Below are 18,905 nucleotides of genomic sequence, written 5' to 3'. Positions count from 1 at the left end.
CCAAAGACTCTTCTCTAACCCACTGTCGCCACCCGCCGAAACGGACATTGGCATTCGCGACGATGGTCGGACTCTTTTTAGTTTTGAAAAATGATGGATTGTTAGAACGACTTATTCTCAAACTGAGACCTCATCGAACTAACAATTTTGTTAAATGATTCTCACCAATCCATGTTAATCCCAAACGGGACCCTCCATGGATTAGTGGTTTTCGCAAAAAAAGGGGTTCTTGGAGTCGCCACCAATGTTTTACTCAAAACATTGGAAAAAGACATAAGGCAATTGATTTTCGCAAATCAACTTCGGCCATTACAACCAGAGTTGGGTAAGGGAGTCGATTACGAGTGGGGAAAGTGTTAGCACCCCACAACGCCCCTTTCGGGTTCCCTATGACGGATTATTTCGTAAATAATAGCGTAAAATTACTAAACTACCCCTATTTATTAGAACGATTATGAGTAAACTATCTACATGATGAAAGCTTTAAACGTGCAATGCAACAATCAAAAAAAGCGATAAATGAAAGCAGTAAAAGAAAGGATTTGGAAAGAAACCTTTGAAGCGTACTTTTATAGATTCAAAAAGGAATTAGGAGGCTTTTTGGCGCTCCTTCCCACTACACGTTCGCTCGCTTCTTTCCCTAAAAATAATGTTTACCATGGAAATCAAAGAGATTTCCCTTCGACTTGTTCGAGTCTCAAGCTAATGGCTCGTGAACTCAAGAACTTAGTCGGATCGGCTCCCGGAGAGATTTCTAGGGCAGAGAATAGCTCAAAAACCCAAGAATACTCAGCCAGAGGGTGGAGGAATGCTCCAAAAGTGTGGGAGGACGTGCCAATGACGTCCTATTTATAGGATTGAGGCGCAGTACGGCCTAGGGGGTCAATACGGCCCGTACTGAGTTTTTGAACTACAGTACGGCCGTATTGAATTTGGTACAGCCGTACTGAAGTTCAAAAACTTCAGTACGGCCGTATTGATTTCACTACGGCCGTATTGTAGTTCAAATGGCTCAGTACGGCCGTACTGAACCTCTAGGAGGGTGTATTGAGCTCCAATCCTCGCACACCCTTATTCTAAGCTACTCTAAGACTTCTAGACCTACAAAGAATCATCCTAGGGTCTTCCAGGAGTCCTTCCGGCTGACTTTCCTTCGGTCTTCGAGAGTCTTTGAGTCTTATTTCCGACCCAGACAATTTTAGGGGTCTACAGCTGCCCCCCCTTTACTTAGTCGAACGGCTTTTTTGGTGTACCGGTTGACAAGTAAAGGAGTTGACCCAATTGTCCGGGGAGTAGGCCATCCTTCCGACTTGTAGTGTCTTTAGGTGGGAAAATTGTTGAGTAGCCTCTCCAGGGTGAGTATTAGTCGTCGCCTCTCCAGGCTCGTGCATACCTCGGTGTTTCTGACAACCTCGGTAGCGTGAGTTTGCCCTCTCCAGGGTCTGCATGCCTCCGTGTTTCTGACGACGTTGGCAGCTGCATACCTCCGTGTTTCTGACGACGTCGGTAGCTGAGTATTAGTCGTCGCCTCTCCAGGCTCGTGCATACCTCGGTGTTTCTGACGACGTCGGTAGCTGAGTATTAGTCGTCGCCTCTCCAGGCTCGTGCATACCTCGGTGTTTTTGACAACCTCGGTAGCGTGAGTTTGCCCTCTCCAGGGTCTGCATGCCTCCGTGTTTCTGACGACGTTGGCAGCTGCATACCTCTGTGTTTCTGACGACGTCGGTAGCTGAGTATTAGTCGTCGCCTCTCCAGGCTCGTGCATACCTCGGTGTTTCTGACGACCTCGGTAGCGTGAGTTTGCCCTCTCCAGGGTCTGCATGCCTCCGTGTTTCTGACGACGTTGGCAGCGTGAGTTTGCCCTCTCCAGGGATGCATACCTCCGTGCTTCTGGTCACTTTGGTAGCGTGAGTTTGCCCTCTCCAGGGATTTGTGATGATTTTGTCTCCACAGTCCACGATGCTGCTTCGACGGTTGTTTTTGATTTTGGTGCCGCTGAGGGCTGGATAACGCAGGGATCCGTCTAGGGGATGTGCAGTTACTCATAGGTTCTTGTGTCCCAACTTTCCATTGCGTAGTTGGTGCCCACTGGGGAAATTCTGGTTCCTTGGGGATGCAGACACAAAGATGCTCTTTCTGAGGTGAGCGATGCCTTATGATTGGCTGACGTCCTTTCGACATTGGTGGAGTATCCCGGTTATCCTTATTCGGGTGACTTTTTTTTCTGGTTTTGTTGCCTCTGCGTAGGCTGTTATCCGCTGGGGGATTCTGTCGTATTGATCTTGATTGGCCTCTTCTGTTAGGCGGATTATCTTGACGTTTGGTGTTTGGCTGAATACCGAATTCCGCTTGGGGAATGGTTATTGATCTTTTCGGATTTTCTCTTTTTGAAGGAGTGCCTCTGAGTAGGCGAATGGGGATTGAGGATCTTATGTATCCCAGAGTATTATTTAGAAAGCCTCTTCAGGCTTAGCTTCACTCATCGCTCGAGTTAGAAAGCTATCTTCCACTAAGGAAGTCTAAGTCCTTTGACTCAGATATTTTGTTTGGATGATCATGCTTCCGTTGGGGAATCTTGCTGATCTTGCTCTGATAGCTTTCACTGGGAATTCGGCCCAAGAGTGCAAGCTGAGATGTCTCTGGGGAGTATTATTTCGGCAAGCCTCTCCAGGCTCAGTTATTCTGTACGATTGTTGGATTTTCTGAATTTTTGCCTTTTTTGTCGATTTCGGCTTTTTCTGTTGGCTGCTGTCATACACAAGAAATTTTTCCTATTTTTCTATTTTATGCGACTGCCTCATGATAAGGTCTTTGAATGTGCAACTAATGTGTGTGTGATGCGCAAAATGCAAGTTTAATCATTTTGTTGATGTTTTTTTTTTTTTTAATGAATGGCTCTCCCTATCCTCCTCTTCTTGGAGGAATTTCTGTCGTCGATGTGAGGGAGGATTTCTGTGAGCCTCTTACGTAGGAGATTACGGATTTTAATAAACAGAGAATAAGTGATCTTCCAGTACACCTATCATCTGTATGCATGTATGCCGTATGATGCACCTAATTCTATTTGATTTATTTTTCAAAAGAATTAACCGATGCGTTTCTTTGCTTGGATTTTTGCCATTCCTCTAGACGGGTTGTGCGCTGCCGATTTCTGTAACCGAGGAATGATGCGTGTTATATCGAGATTGGTGTCATCAACCCAGTGATCCTTCCCTTCCTTTAGAAGACGTATCAACCTTCCTATTGACCACTATATCTCCATGTTTCCACTAGATTATTCTAAAATCGTTTGGGACAAGAGAAAAGAAAGGAAAGATATCTTTGTTCGAAAGTTTGTGTTTTAGAGGGGATTGTTATTGTTTTGAAAACGGTTTTTGTAAGAATGGCTGGCCAAGGTAGGCTCATGTGTTTAGGCTTGTTTGATTAAACACTTATGAAGTTAAGAAAGTCTTGTTATTGACGTTGTGATTCGACAACTTAGATAGTTTCCCTTGAACCTTTCTTTTTGAATTCAGCTCATGGTACCATCATGGATTTCTTTTTGCTTTTTGATTGTCCTTATTTTTTGCCTAAAACACCCCTTTGTGGCGTCTCAGCGGACCTTTGTTTTTGTTCATTTTTGCAACCCTAATTTTTGCCTAGGTCACCCTTTCGTGGGATTCCTAGCGGGTTCTTTGCTCTTATTTTTGCGCAGCCCCGTTTTTGGGTTTCCTGCCGAGCTTTTTTGTTTTTAGGATTTTGTCCTTAAAGGATTTCTTTTTTATCCATGGTGGCACTTGTCGAGGCCAAGGAAAGGTGCTCCAAGTTGTCACACACACTTCCACATAAAAATGATGCGGGTTTATTGTTATTAAGACGATTTTAACCTCATTCATGCTTATTCAAACAGGGTTAAAAATAATGTGGTCTAGAAATTTATTGCAAGCAAGAAAAGAAGCAATAAGAACTAATAAAGAATGATTTTATTATAATTCTAGCGGAAACATGTGCCCTATCGAGGCTCGGGGGTCGGGCTGTCCCCGAGGAGTGATCTCTAACAGTCATCAGGTCTATACATCCCTATCGGAAGAAGAAGAGCACTTGATGACGACGACCGGCCTTGACGCTTGTGAACCGACCTTCCTAAAGATCTGGCTTAAAGAACGTCGAGAAGGATCTTGGTTCCTCTTCGTCCTTTGATCTTTATTAGGGTTGTATCCTAACCCTTGTTTCCCCGGATTATCCTTAATAATGGGTAGCTCGGGAATTCCTTGGGAATCCTTGCCAAGTCCTTGTCCAGGCAAGTATCCGTTCTTGGTGAGCATGTAGGCTACCTTCTTCATTTCTCGGGGAAACGTTTCGACATTGGCAATCTCCAATGCTTGGAAGGCGGTCTCTAGAGCTTCCTCTGCTGCATCCACGTAAGGTATGGCAGATGGCTTGCTGATGAGTATGTCATCTTCGGCTTGTACAGTCACCAGCTTGTCACCCACTATGAATTTGACTTTCTGGTGGAGCGTAGAGGGAACAGCTTTCGCATCATGAATCCAAGGTCGGCCGAGGAGACAGCTGTACGCGGGAGTAATGTCCATCACTTGAAATTCGACATTAAAGATGGTGGGTCCAATTTGGATTGGAAGATTAATTTCTCCCACCACTTCTCTTTTAGAACCGTCGAAAGCTCGGACGATCATGTTGCTCGGGCGCATTTGGATTCCCTTGATTGCCACTTGATCAAACGTTCTTTTTGGCATCACATTCAAGGAAGATCCATTATCCACCAAGACTTTAGCGATGTGATATTCCTTGCACTTTACAGAGATGTGCAAGGGCTTGTTGTGATTCGGTCCCTCAGCGGGGATTTCTTCATCGGTGAAAGTGAGGTGATCATTACCCGTGATGTGACTAACAATCCCCTCAAATTTGTCTTGGGAGATAGTGTGCGACACGTATGCCTCGTTCAAGACTTTCAACAGAGCTTGCCGATGCGGTTCGGAGCATAGGATCAACGACAACAGAGTAATCTTTGCTGGCGTCTTATGAAGTTGATCCATGATGGAGTACTCGCTCTGTCGGATATATTTTAACAGCTCGTCAGTCTCCTCCTCAGATTCTTTATTTTCCTCGGTTTTCTCTTTTTCTTTTTCCTTTCCTTTATTCTTGGGAGCTTTATCATGAAGATCTTCGGGAGTGTAGATCCTGCCACTCCTAGTCATGCCCCCAAGTCCAGCGATGTTAGAGATATTGCTGTCGGCAGAAGAATGGATGTCGTATATCCATGGCACAGCCTTATTCGATTCGTAGGGAAAAGGTCTTGGAGCAGTGATCTTCAACGGTATCGGACCTTCCCCTTTATTCGTCTTGATTACCAACAACGGAGTTGATGTGCGTTTGCTTGGCGCGGTTGTTGGTTTACACTTAATAACAAACGGCGTGCGATCCATTCTGAACATACGCATCGATTAATCCTTTCTTTTTATTAATGTTATTAATGAATTACTAGGAGAGATGTATGCAATGTACTCCCCTAGATCCCTCCATGATCTTCGATAAGAATGCATGATATGAGATGATGGCGTTGAATATGCATGCATTGTGTTTATTCAACTAAGCATTATCATGTTTTCAGGATGCTCCTAAGATGATGCATGATATTGCTTGGTTTGGATAAATAATAATTTTTTCTTTTTTTTTTTGGGTATTTTGTTTTTTGTATTTTTTCGGGTGAAAAGGGAAACTACAAACATGAATGTGATGAGGGTAGATGTTAACACCATGTAATGGAAGATTCTTATTCCTATTTATTCTTATTCTAAAAGGGGAATGTTGTATGTTTAAAGAATGCAATGTATGCTCAAACAATGTCACATAAACAATGCACAAACAATTCACTCATCCACGAACAATCACGAGCGAATCACGAGGTAGGGGTATCCTGCAGACAAGTGCATATTCAAGGAGGTTCTAACTGTTCTCACCGGTCTAAGGCCCCTAAGGTAACCCCATTATAGGGACCCAATCCCTCTCGTCGTAAGTCGATGGAAAGCTCCAACGCACTGTCGGACTTGAGTTCATGGTTTTCACCTTGAGTGATGCTTTCCGACAACCTACGGGCACCTATAGACCCATTCGACAACCGGCCGTACTAACATCCACTCCCTATGGCTTTCCACTCATGCCCCCGGGTATAGAGGGAACTGTTGTGTGCAAAGGTTCGTGTGCAGTTTATATTTCAAACAATTGCGAAAATTTAAACATCCAACAGTTATTAAAGTCAATTAGGTAAAACATATTATCATACAAGCGAGGGGTAATGAAGTAATTTTAAGCTATCATTTTAGAAATAATCCATCACTAAATGGGACTGACTCTCGAGGCTTCCCCAGCGGAGTCGCCATCTGTCGCCACCCGCCGAAACGGACATTGGCATTCGCGACGATGGTCGGACTCTTTTTAGTTTTGAAAAATGATGGATTGTTAGAACGACTTATTCTCAAACTGAGACCTCATCGAACTAACAATTTTGTTAAATGATTCTCACCAATCCATGTTAATCCCAAATGGGACCCTCCATGGATTAGTGGTTTTCGCAAAAAGGGGTTCTTGGAGTCGCCACCAATGTTTTACTCAAAACATTGGAAAAAGACATAAGGCAATTGATTTTCGCAAATCAACTTCGGCCATTACAACCAGAGTTGGGTAAGGGAGTCGATTACGAGTGGGGAAGGTGTTAGCACCCCACAACGCCCCTTTCGGGTTCCCTATGACGGATTATTTCATAAATAATAGCGTAAAATTACTAAACTACCCCTATTTATTAGAACGATTATGAGTAAACTATCTACATGATGAAAGCTTAAACGTGCAATGCAACAATCAAAAAGTGGTAATTGAAAGCAGTAAAAGAAAGGATTTGGAAAGAAACCTTTGAAGCGTGCTTTTATAGATTCAAAAAGGAATTAGGAGGCTTTTTGGCGCTCTTTCCCACTACACGTTCGCTCGCTTCTTTCCCTAAAAATAATGTTTACTATGGAAATCAAAGAGATTTCCCTTCGACTTGTTCGAGTCTCAAGCTAATGGCTCGTGAACTCAAGAACTTAGTCGGATCGGTTCCCGGAGAGATTTCTAGGGCAGAGAATAGCTCAAAAACCCAAGAATACTCAGCCAGAGGGTGGAGGAATGCTCCAAAAGTGTGGGAGGACGTGCCAATGACGTCGTATTTATAGGATTGAGGCGCAGTACGGCCTAGGGGGTCAATACGGCCCGTACTGAGTTTTGAACTACAGTACGGCCGTACTGAAGTTCAAAAACTTCAGTACGGCCGTATTGATTTCACTACGGCCGTATTGTAGTTCAAATGGCTCAGTACGGCCGTACTGAACCTCTAGGAGGGTGTATTGAGCTCCAATCCTCGCACACCCTTATTCTAAGCTACTCTAAGACTTCTAGACCTACAAAGAATCATCCTAGGGTCTTCCAGGAGTCCTTCCGGCTGACTTTCCTTCGGTCTTCGAGAGTCTTTGAGTCTTATTTCTGACCCGGACAATTTTAGGGGTCTACACCCACCTCTTATCTCTATATTATTTTGTTTATTAAAAACACTTCTTATTTATATTCAAGCTAAATTAAATCTATCTGTCTATATTAAAAATATTATTTGAATACTTTATTTTATTATTTATATTTATAAAAAAAAACGAGAAGTCACAATCAACATTAACCATAATTTTTCCAATTCAGTGTTTATAAATAGATTAGGTTAAATTATTATGTACGCTCCTATAGTTAAAAATACTTTAAAAAAATATTTATAATTATAAAATCTTGGAAGTAAAATCGTTATTCATTAGTGGTGTTAGAATTTAGTTAGTTTAAGCTCATTACCTGATATTGTGATATAATATTTTTTACGCTGTTAACATGATATATTAATATGCTAATTACTCTTTTTATTTTCATTTGTTTTATAGGTTTCTATTTAAAATTCCAAATTTAAGTTTTAAGTTATAAATTTAGAATTTGAATAATTATGTAATATTTGAACCATATATAAAGTAATTTCATATGTAGGATTGATTAAAAAAACTCAATCAATCATCCTTCTAAAAATTTTAATGCCTATATATAAATTTTATATATTATTGGGGCAAATTTGCTGAATTTAGAAAAATAATTATGATTTGATAGACACTACTAGAAAAATTAATATTTGTGACGAATTTTGTGACGGAAAAAATAGCATCGCTAATAGTGACGTATTTTGTGAGGGAATTTTAAGTTTTGTGATGGACAAGAATTTATTGACTTTTGTGACGGATTTTGTGACGGAAAATATTTCGTCTCTAAAAATCCGTCACAAATTTCGTCACTGAATCAAAAAAAAAAATATTTGTGACGGATTTTGTGACGGAAAAATTTTCGTCTCTAAAAATCCGTCACAAATTTCATCACTAAATAAAAAAAAATGTTTGTGACGGATTTTGTGACGGAATGAACTTCGTCTCTAAAAAATCCGTCACAAATTTCGTCACTAAAATGAAAAAATTTAGTGACGGATTGTTCCCTCTCAAAATTCCGTCACAAATAGGTTAAAATATTTTGTGAAAAAATTTGTGACAAATTGTTCCCTCTCAAAATATTAAATTTTATTTATGAAACTTTTATATTTAAGAATTATGCATAATTAAAGAAAATATGTTAATTTTTTTTTAAAAAAATAATAAAATAAAAATATTTTATTTCATTAAAGGACTGAAAAAATTATGAAATTCATTTAATTAAATAAAAAATTGTCAATTTTGAACATAAGAAACTAAGACATTCATTAAAAATATTTAAAAAAAACTTGTGAAATTAAAAAAAAAAAGAATATTAATTTAATTTTGGCTTAATTACATTTTTGATCCCTCAAGTATTGTAATTGTGCAATTTTGATCCCTAAGATTTTAATTGGATAATTTTAGTCCCTAAAGAATTGTAATTGTGCAATTTTAAAAATTTAATAATTTTAAAATTTTAATATATATATATATATATATATATAATAATTTAAAATTATACAATTATTTGCTTATTTAAGTTAACATATACTATAATTTTTATTAATGTAACAAATGATATATATTTATTATTACTAAATAAATAAAATTTATATATTATTAATAATTTAATATTGCTAATAAATTAATATCAATAATATTTTTAGTATATTTATAGATAAATTGATAATTTGATAAATATAACTTAGTATATATTAATATACTTTTATAAAAATATAAATATAGTAGATAAGATATGTATATTTATATTTTTGTAAAAGTATATTAATATATAATAAGTTATATTTATCAAATTATTAGTTTATGTATAAATATACTAATAATATTATTGATATTAATTTATGAATAATATTATAAAAATATAATATATATATATATATATATATATATTTTATGTATTTATTAATAATAAATATATATCATTTGTGTGACACCCTCTACTCCACATACCATAACACAAATAACAAAAATTGAATAACATAATCTTTTTCATAATTGAAATACCAAACATGTTTAATTCAAATCAAAACTCATGTATTTGTGGAATTAAATAGATATTCATACATCTCACGCAACAAGAAATACAACAGAACAATCAAAAAGCAAAATATAAAGTTGCATAGTTTATTTGTTTCTCTCAGGGTTCTCTTAAGAATCCACAGAGTACTCTAATCCATACAATAAACATCTTACTCATATAATTGTCTCTTACAATTGCATTCCCTTATGGTGTGTTTGGATGAGTAATTTTACAAATTCAAGGAATTTGAAATTCTTGGTATTTGAATTACTTTGATTTCAATTTCTATCATTGTTAAAATATTTTGTTTAGATAAGTCAATTCAATTTTTTTAAAATTTTAAATTGTTAATTTGGATATGATAATTTGATTCTATCATGATAAAATTGCTTTTAAAAATATATTTATATGTTGAGATTTTTAAATAAAATTTTATATAAAAAAATGTTAACCAATTTTTAAATATTTAATAATTTTAAAAAATTAATTTAGATAATATTTAATAATTTTTAAAGTATTTTTGAATATTCAATAATTAAAAATATGAAGATATAAGATAAAATATATAAGTGAAATAAGGGGAAAAAATATGAGGAATTTCAAATTCTTACATTTTTGGGAGAATTTGAAATTCTATTATTTCAAAGAATTTCACAAATGCTTGGAATTCAAATTCTTTGTAAATTCTCCATCCAAACAAAGTATTTCACCTCAAAAATTTAAAATTCTTCAAACAAATGAATTACCCCATTAAAATTCCTCATCCAAACATACTCTTAGGTTTCTCATAGGAACCATAGAGATATTAAAATTATACATTTATATTTAAATATAAGAAAAACAACAAAAAGAAGCATGTATAACCAGAACGGTCCGTTCTGAAACTAGAACGGTCCGTTCTGAAACCAGAACGACCCGTTCTTAAACCAGAACGGCGCGTTCTGGAATCAAATTTTAAGGTTCAACAGCCACGTATGGAATGACCCGTTCCGCTTTAGTTTTAATTGGCTATTTTAGTATTTTAGAATGGCCCGTTCCACTTTGGGAACGGGCCGTTCTGTATTTGCGTATTGATCATAAATTTATGTGTTAGAACGGGGCGTTCCGATTTAATTTTAATAGGCTATTTTAGTAGTCTAGAACGGCCCGTTCCAGTTTGAGAACGGCCCGTTCTGGGCTACTTAAAAATCAAAATATTACAAAAATTAATTTTCATAAATATTCATTATTAAAATAGTAATAATTATTAAAAACCTTTAAAACATTCTATAAAAGTCATTAAAATAACTATAAGAAGATAATGTCCACAAATATAAAATAAATAATAATTAACTAATTTAGTTATTTATTGAAAAATATCTTTCTAATTTCATAATTTTTAATTTTAAAATTTAAATTTTTAGTTAAAAATTAAAAATTTCTTATTTTTTGTTAATAAAATAATATCCTTTAATTTCTTAATTTTTATGCTTAAAAGCAAACTTATAAAATAATCTAATTTAGATTTATGAAAGAAATAAGCACAACCTAAAAAATGGAGATATTTTATTTTGCATGAAAGTTATTAATATGACAGGTATTACTCGATCTTGTGTTTTCAAGTATCTTAATATTGTGAAAAATATGAGTTAGAATTGATTTAAATGAATAAATATTAGAACTATATATTCAAATGTATCACAAAGAAAAAGGAAGGGAAATAACATACACTACAAGAAAAACCCAAAATATCATTATTAATTAAAATAAGGGAGGAAAAAGTTAATTTATGTTAAGCAAATTAATTATATGCGTCTATCATTTGTTTCTAATTAATTACATCCAATATATACTATGTCATTTTTATGAAAAATGAATTTCATTCATCTTTGATTTTGAAAATAAGAATTTTTCAATTCATTTTTTAAAATTATTACTTAAAGTTGATATATATTTTAAATCATAGTGTGCATGATATTTAATTTAAAATATATATATATATATATATATATATATATATATATATATTTCAAAAGTTGAAATGAAATAAGAGATCAAATCTATTGATATTTGTATTAATAATTTATTTTCTCTTAATATATAGTATATAAATAGTATTATCTTATATAAGTAGTAATTGTATGTGCCACTATTAAATAAATAAATAAGAAAATTAATACGTTCTTAAAAATTTGAGAATATATATATATACAACGTCATTTAGAAAAACTTCAAGTAGGGGTCAATGTAACTTTTCCTAGCTAGATTAAATGTTCTTTATTTAAAAATTAAAAAATTATATTTAAAATAATTACACTAAATAATTATTTTTGTTCTTAATCTTGATTGATTTAAAAAATATCTCTCCAAGTTGTAGTAATTTATTAAATTTTCATTTTATTAATTGATTTATGAATTTTATATTTAAGTAGTAAATCAGTAAAATATAGGTAATGTGTAACACCCAATTTTTTATTATTATTATTTTAATGGCATTTTCGTAATTTTAATAAAGTTATAGGGGTATTTTGGGTTCCGGAACGGGCCGTTCCAAAAGTGAAACGGGCCGTTCCAAATGTTGAAAATGTGAGGTTTTTGTAGTCCCAGAACGGGCCTGGAACGGGCTGTTCTGGTATGGAGAACGGACCATTCTGGTTTCAGAACGGGCCGTTCTGCTTTTTTGGGAACGGGCCGTTTCGATTTTGGAACGGGCCGTTCCAGCTGAAAAATTTGCCCATGTTTGAAGGATCCGGAACGGGCCGTTCCGAAATCAGTACGGGCCGTTCCGGGTGCGTCAGGTTGCCTATAAATAGGAGGCAGGGGGTGAAAATTTTATACTGAAGTGAGAAGTGAAATCTTAGAGAGAGAAAGAGAGAGAGAGAGAGAGAGAGAGAGAGAGAAAGAAAGAGAGAGAGAAAGGAGGAGGGAATCCAGAGGAGGAGGCTTTGCCCTAGTTTCAACTCCGCTTATCCAGGTAAGGGGGGGAGTGAGAACCTCGCTCAGGGGTGTGGGGATAATTGTTGGATAGTTTATTTGTCGGATTGGCCCCCAATCCCTTGCCGTTGTGCTATCTTATTTTTTGTTTGCTCTACTTTATTCCTTGTTGGAAATAATAAATGATTATGTAACCCCAATCCCTTGTCGTTGTTCTGTTTGATTTTCTATTTACTCTATTTTGAAGATGTCTTTGTTCTGTTTGATTTTCTATTTACTCCACTTTGTTTTTGTTGAAGGTGCCGTTGTTCTGTTTGATTTTCTATTTACTCTACTTTGTTTTTGTTGAAAGTGTCGTTGTTCTGTCCGATTTTCTATTTATTCTATTTTGTTCTTTGTTGAAAGTAATAAATGAGTATGAAATTAATGTTAATAATAAATGAGTTTTAATATGAATAAGAATGCTCTCTGTGAATACCTATGCGGACCTTATGAGGAGTATTGATGACACGACCATGTGAAATATGGACAAATGACATGAGACCTAAGAATGAACTATTGAGACAAACTATGATTATGATACTATGACAAATAATGACATGATGTACTAAATGAAATTATGTAATAAGTTAAATGTTGAGTCAATGAGATTATAAATGTATGACATGCATCATATGCATATATTACTCCAGGTGTGCCGCTGAGGCCGCATACCCACAACTAACAAGGTGTACCTTATGGTCACCCACGATGTAACATGCTAATAACGTGTACCTTATGGTCACCCACGACTAACAAGGTGTACCTTAGGGTCACCCACGATGTAACATGCTAACAAGGTGTACCTTAGGGTCACCAGTGATGATATGTGAAACTTCTTTATGGCGCCACATGCATGCATTTATGAGTCGAGTCCATGACATCATAGCATGATAAATAAATATATATGTGATATTGATTATTTATGTATGTTATTTACATGTGACTTATATTTGTTGTGTGTGTGTGGGCTATTTAACCTTTATTTCTGCACCTGAAACTGAGTGAGATGTTTCTCACTCCCTTGTTGTTCTTGTATATGTTTAAATTATGATGCAGGTGATCAGCATCATGAGGATGTTGGTGATGAGGCTTAAAGGCTTCAATTGGGCATGCTCTGATAGGATGTGACATCGGGGTATAGTTAGCTTAGTTTAATATGTTATTATTTTAATAACTTTAGTTTCTCTTCTTTTGTAATTTCTAACGAAGAGACAACGTAGATAAAGTTTATAATTCAAGGAAAATGTATGTTAAGAATTGTAATTTAAACGTTCTTGATAAAAGACCCAAATGTACATCTTTGTTATATTTTATTATATGATTTGGGAGTATAAATTAATCCCTAACCAGGAGGCACTGTCACCTTTACTGGAGTTAATTTATATTTCCTTTATTATTATTTGTATATATATGATTTCTTGTTTTTCATTAAATTGTATTGAAAATCTTAACTTCTTTTCTTTTATAATTTTTTACACTGGAGTTATGATTTATGAGTTACGAATGTGAATCTTCTACCTTGTGATATCTGAAATATTTGTCAAATATGAAAGATTTTATTTACCCAAAAAGAAGAAAAGAAATATTTTATTGTTACATTTGTTGTATATTAATAATGGGGTAGAGGGTGTCACATAATGAGTATAAATATATGAGTATTATATTTAAAATATAGGTAATGAGTATATATATAATTTGCTTTCCTTTTGTGTTTCATTTTCTCTTTATGCTTTTTTAGTTTATCAGTTGTCGTCCTACATGTGTTTGTTACCTTTTTCTTTAATTTGGATTTTATACGATGTAAGTTTTAATTAGAGATTCAACGAATCATATTAATATTAAAGATTTCAAAAAATTATATTACTATTAAACATCCGATGAATAAGAATATATTTGAAGAAATAACTTATTTAACATATTATATAATAAGTTTTTATGTAATAAGATCAATGAATAATGATATGTTTTAAGAAATAACTTCTTTAAGATCTTATATAATAAGTTTTTATATGATAAGATCTTATAATATTATAAGTGTTTAAAATTTAATAAACTTTTGTATTTGAATATGTTAAAAAGTAATTATATAATTTTAAAGTGCTGGATGTATAATTATTTAAATACTTATAGGATGTTATTTCATTTTAAAAATAAAGAAAAATTATTATAATTAAATTTTGATTGAAAGTAAAATAAAAATATAAAAAGTAACTAAATAACTTTTAAAAAAATAATTAGAAAATTAACACGTATAAGAAAGAAATAAAAATAATTAAATATAAAAAGTAACTAATTAAAAAATAATACATATAAGCATCACACATAAGTACTTAAAAAAATGCCAAAAAAAAAAAAGAAAAAGTGTAATTAGAAATGAAGGTAAAATTTAGAGAAATAAGAAAGTTTATGCGCGACAAAATTTTAAGTTGCCTTTTTCACTTGCTAATAAAAAGTTTCCTTTGTTGATACATTATTCCAAAAACTAAAAATAAAAATAATATTAAAAATTTAATATTTTTATAAATATTAGAGAGATTTTATTATGATTTGAGTTATAATTTTTATAATGTTTTGATTTAATATTGACTGAATAAAGTTGTCATGAATTGGGCTTATGGGTTTTTTCCACTTTTGGGCTCCTAAACCCATTATTAGAAACCAAGCCCAACCCATTTACTTCCCTCTGAAATTTAACAAGTATTTCATTTTTCCCTCCGAAACCAACTCCAACCCATTTACTTCCCTCTGAAATTTAACAAGTATTTCATTCTTCCCTCTGAAATTGAACAACACAGCTTTCCACTGCCTTAGCACACATTCCAGACTCCCTCGCCGGCCACGACACTTCCTTCCCTGTTCTCTTGGAGACCCATCTTTGAGAAACCAATTCTCCCCACGAATGTAATCATCTAATCACACAAAGATCTCACCTTTTTCCTTTCCAATTTCTCCTTTTCTATTCAACTTCTTCAATTTCTCCTTCCCTGTTTTCTTTGAATTGTTGCGGTGACCCCTATGTTCTAGGTAGTGTATGCTTTTCAAAATTTTGGCTGTGCTCAGGAAAATGACAAGGGTGATACATTCAAATGGCATCCACCGCAAGCCTTGACGTCGCCAACGACCCCGTGATGAGCAAACCCTAGCCGAGAACTCTGGCTCCAGACTTTGGCCTCAATAGGGGCGTTTTGAGATATTGTGCCTGTCAGGCTCTTACTTGGTTGCTGATAGTGGTGGCCCTCGCAATCGAATTGGTGGATTGACTGTTTCCCTTGCAAGTCCTGATGGTCGTGTCATTTGTGGAGGAGTTGGTGGAGTTCTTATTGCTGCAAGTCCTGTTCAGGTAACTAAATTTGTATTGGTGCCTGGATATTATATGTGGAAGGTCATGGTTCACGGATCAAAATTGGAAACTTGTTAAATTTTGATGTTTTATTACTGTAGGTGATACTTGGGAGCTTTATATGGGGCGGATCGAAGTCCCTTGTAAAGGAGTTTGAGAAGATGGGGTTTATTGTTGAGAGAGTTGTTGACATTGCAGATGAGTTCATCAAGGTTGGGTTTTCTTTCTAAAAAGGACTTTTTAAGTAATTTTGTTCCATGGTCTATCAATCTTTTGATATAATCAAGTTTTGAGTGTCTAATTGAAGCTTTTTGATGAGTGGCTAAAACTTATTTGTCATTTGTTTAGTTGGCTGCACCTTTGGAGACACTTGGGAGGGCTGCAGCTGAACTACAGATCAAAAAACGGACTCTTATTGGTATATGCAAATCCCCCAAAGGGAGAATTTGTTCTTATTACTATTTTTAAGTTCACTGTGTCAGATGGTGCTAACTAGAATGTGACTGGTTGTGAAATTCCCATGTTTCTGTTAATGTGTCTTGTAATAACTGCCAGGTATGGATTTGCAATTTGAGGTGGAGGAGGTGGAAGCTTTTGTGAAACAACCTGATGGTTCTGTTTTCAGTTGGTGTGAGCGTTTTCAGTGCTACTGTCACTTGATATATGGAATAGTGAGTTCTTTCGTTAGACATTTGTCTTCTCTACAATCGAAATCTCTCTTTGTAATTTGATGTGCTTGTTAGCCAGTTCCACGCATGCTGCATGCTGCATGTTGTTTTATCTGATTCTCAGATTATAGGTGCCTTAGCTTTCTAATTCAAGAAAATATTAGGAAAATGCATTCTTGTGATTATGAATACAAAAAATGTGACATGTTAATAAATAAGCTTTATTGTTGTGCTATGACTACCATGGAATTGCAGTGTTGTATGAACTCTCCTATTGACATGTCGTAACATTTTGGCTCTCTTATAAATTGAATTTGCAGGTAAACAACAGCAAGTTAGCCAAAACCCTTAAATTTAATGGAAAAGAAATCCATTGGGAAATTGGAGAGAATCTTCTTTAGAAATTGGAATCAGAGAACATTGTTAAGCAAGTCTTTCCTTTGCATGGTGTTTTTACTCACATGTGCCATCATTTTTTCTCTTGATTAGTGTGGCTTGAACCTGAACTAATATTGCTTTTGGTTGATAGATGAAAAGAAGAGAAAGAAACTTCTCAGAAGTTGGGCACTTCATTGGTGGGACTTAACTAATTAGCCAATTGATGAGATTTATTCTTACTATGGGGCAAAGGTTAATGTGACTATGACTCTATGAGCTTTATAACATTATCTGAAAATGATATTGTCCATTCTCCTTATCCAATGATGGAATGAATAATGTGCAGATTGCAATCTATTTTGCTTTTCTTGGAATGTTCACAAGGTGGCTGCTCTTCCCTACTGCATGTGGGCTTACATTGCAATTGATAGATTTTGGGTGAGCCAATCTGTCTGTTGGTTTTTGTTTATGCTACCACTTCTTCTATAGTATTGCATCTAGTTAAGTGGTTTTATGGCTCCTCATTACATTTTAGGTCATTGAGATTAGTGGTGCTTCCTGCTTTCTTCATCATAGTGATACTTTGGGCAATAATGTTTTCTCAGTTCTGGAAACGTAAAAATTCTGCACTGTTAGCAAGGTATTGTCTTACTTTTTTTGGGATCAGTACAATCACTTTTCTCATTCAATTGCTTTGATTCTTCCCTCTTCCTTCACACCTTTTCTCTTGTGTTTGGTATTGCAGATGGCCTATTAGTTCTGCAGTTGCAGCTGACCAAGGATACAAGATTCTAGGCAAGAAGGCCAGCTCCTGGCAGCTCCCAATGGAACTCTTAAAAGTATTTGAGTCTGATAGAGCTAAAGAGAAGGAAATATTTCAGAGACATGAGTGGCTTGGGCGTCTCATGCGATTCAAAAATGATGCTATAATTATCTTTGACATCATATGCCTCCAGTTACCATTTGAGTTGGCATATACCCATCTTTATGAAGTTCTTGGTTCTGATTTAATTAAGTAAGAATACGTATCATTTTTTTTGTGCTTCTACTTATTAGTGTTAGTTGAGTATTTCGTTATGTCTTTTATGATTTTTCTTTCTCTATGTTGTTCTCTTTTTCCAATAATTCTATTTTGTTCTTCCGTTCTTGAGTCTCAATTAAAGTATCTTCTGTTGTGTTTATATAATTATTGGTCTTTCAACATTTATTTTCTCATCCTACTATAGTCTTCTTTCTAGCCTCATTTCATGTTCTCTTTTGACTCTTTGGTGGCAATTACCCTGCTATAGTCTTCTTTCTGTCAAACTAAAAAGTTTCTGGTAATCGATTACAGCAACTGGTAATCGATTACCAGAGATTTTCTTTCCTGGCATAATTGAATGTAATTGCTACAATAAATTTTACAAAATATTTTTAATCTTTTTAATAATTAATTTAGATGTAACATCTTGCTAACTTACACTTATGCTTGAGTTGTACTAATTTGATGATCTTAAATTTTATAAAGTTTTACTTAGATACAAAGATGAATTTAAATTTTAAACTCGATGGCTTGTTAATTTTATAAAGTTTAAATTCAAATTTTGAAATTTTCATCTTCTGGTAATCAATTACAAGAAATGGGTAATCGATTACCAGAGAACCCTTTAATAAGTAAATTTCGAACATATGATTTTCATTGTCTGGTAATCGATTACCTATACATGTAATCGATTACCAGACTCTTAAATAATAGGCATCACAGTTAGTGACGGATTTTATCCGTCGCAAATTGTGACGGAATTATGGCGTCGCAAATTGTGACGGATTCTAGTCAATAATAGGCATCATAGTTTGTGACGGATTTTCTTCGTCGCAAATTGTGACGGATACTTGGCATCACAGTTTGTGACGGATTCCTTCATCATAATTTGTGAGGGATTTTGACGGACTCACATACCTCTCAATCCCTCTCAAATTGCGAGGGGTTTAATCCCTCACAAATTGCGAGGGATTTAATCCCTCAC

The 18,905-nt window shown here is 34.8% G+C and overlaps 1 long non-coding RNA gene and 1 pseudogene across 2 annotated transcripts; both read left to right on the top strand.

The window, feature by feature from the left end:
- The first annotated feature begins 15,806 nt into the window (after nt 1-15,806).
- LOC145957038 (uncharacterized) lies at nt 15,807-16,858 on the top strand. Its single transcript, XR_014433469.1, has 4 exons — nt 15,807-15,853; nt 15,955-16,271; nt 16,409-16,524; nt 16,842-16,858. It is a non-coding gene; the product is annotated as an uncharacterized LOC145957038 (long non-coding RNA).
- Nucleotides 16,859-16,906: 48 nt separating this feature from the next.
- Nucleotides 16,907-17,918, top strand: LOC145957225 (anoctamin-like protein At1g73020 pseudogene; annotated as a pseudogene). The gene is made up of 4 exons (XR_014433544.1): nt 16,907-16,968; nt 17,051-17,337; nt 17,435-17,539; nt 17,645-17,918. The product of XR_014433544.1 is annotated as an anoctamin-like protein At1g73020 pseudogene (transcript).
- The last annotated feature ends 987 nt before the right edge of the window (nt 17,919-18,905 follow it).

Source organism: Cajanus cajan, chromosome 4 (assembly GCF_000230855.2).
Source record: "Cajanus cajan strain Asha chromosome 4, NIPB_CcT2T_4, whole genome shotgun sequence".
Taxonomy (NCBI): domain Eukaryota; kingdom Viridiplantae; phylum Streptophyta; class Magnoliopsida; order Fabales; family Fabaceae; genus Cajanus; species Cajanus cajan.
Note: the sequence above shows the minus strand (reverse complement) of the source record. Positions and strands in the feature narration are given on the sequence as shown.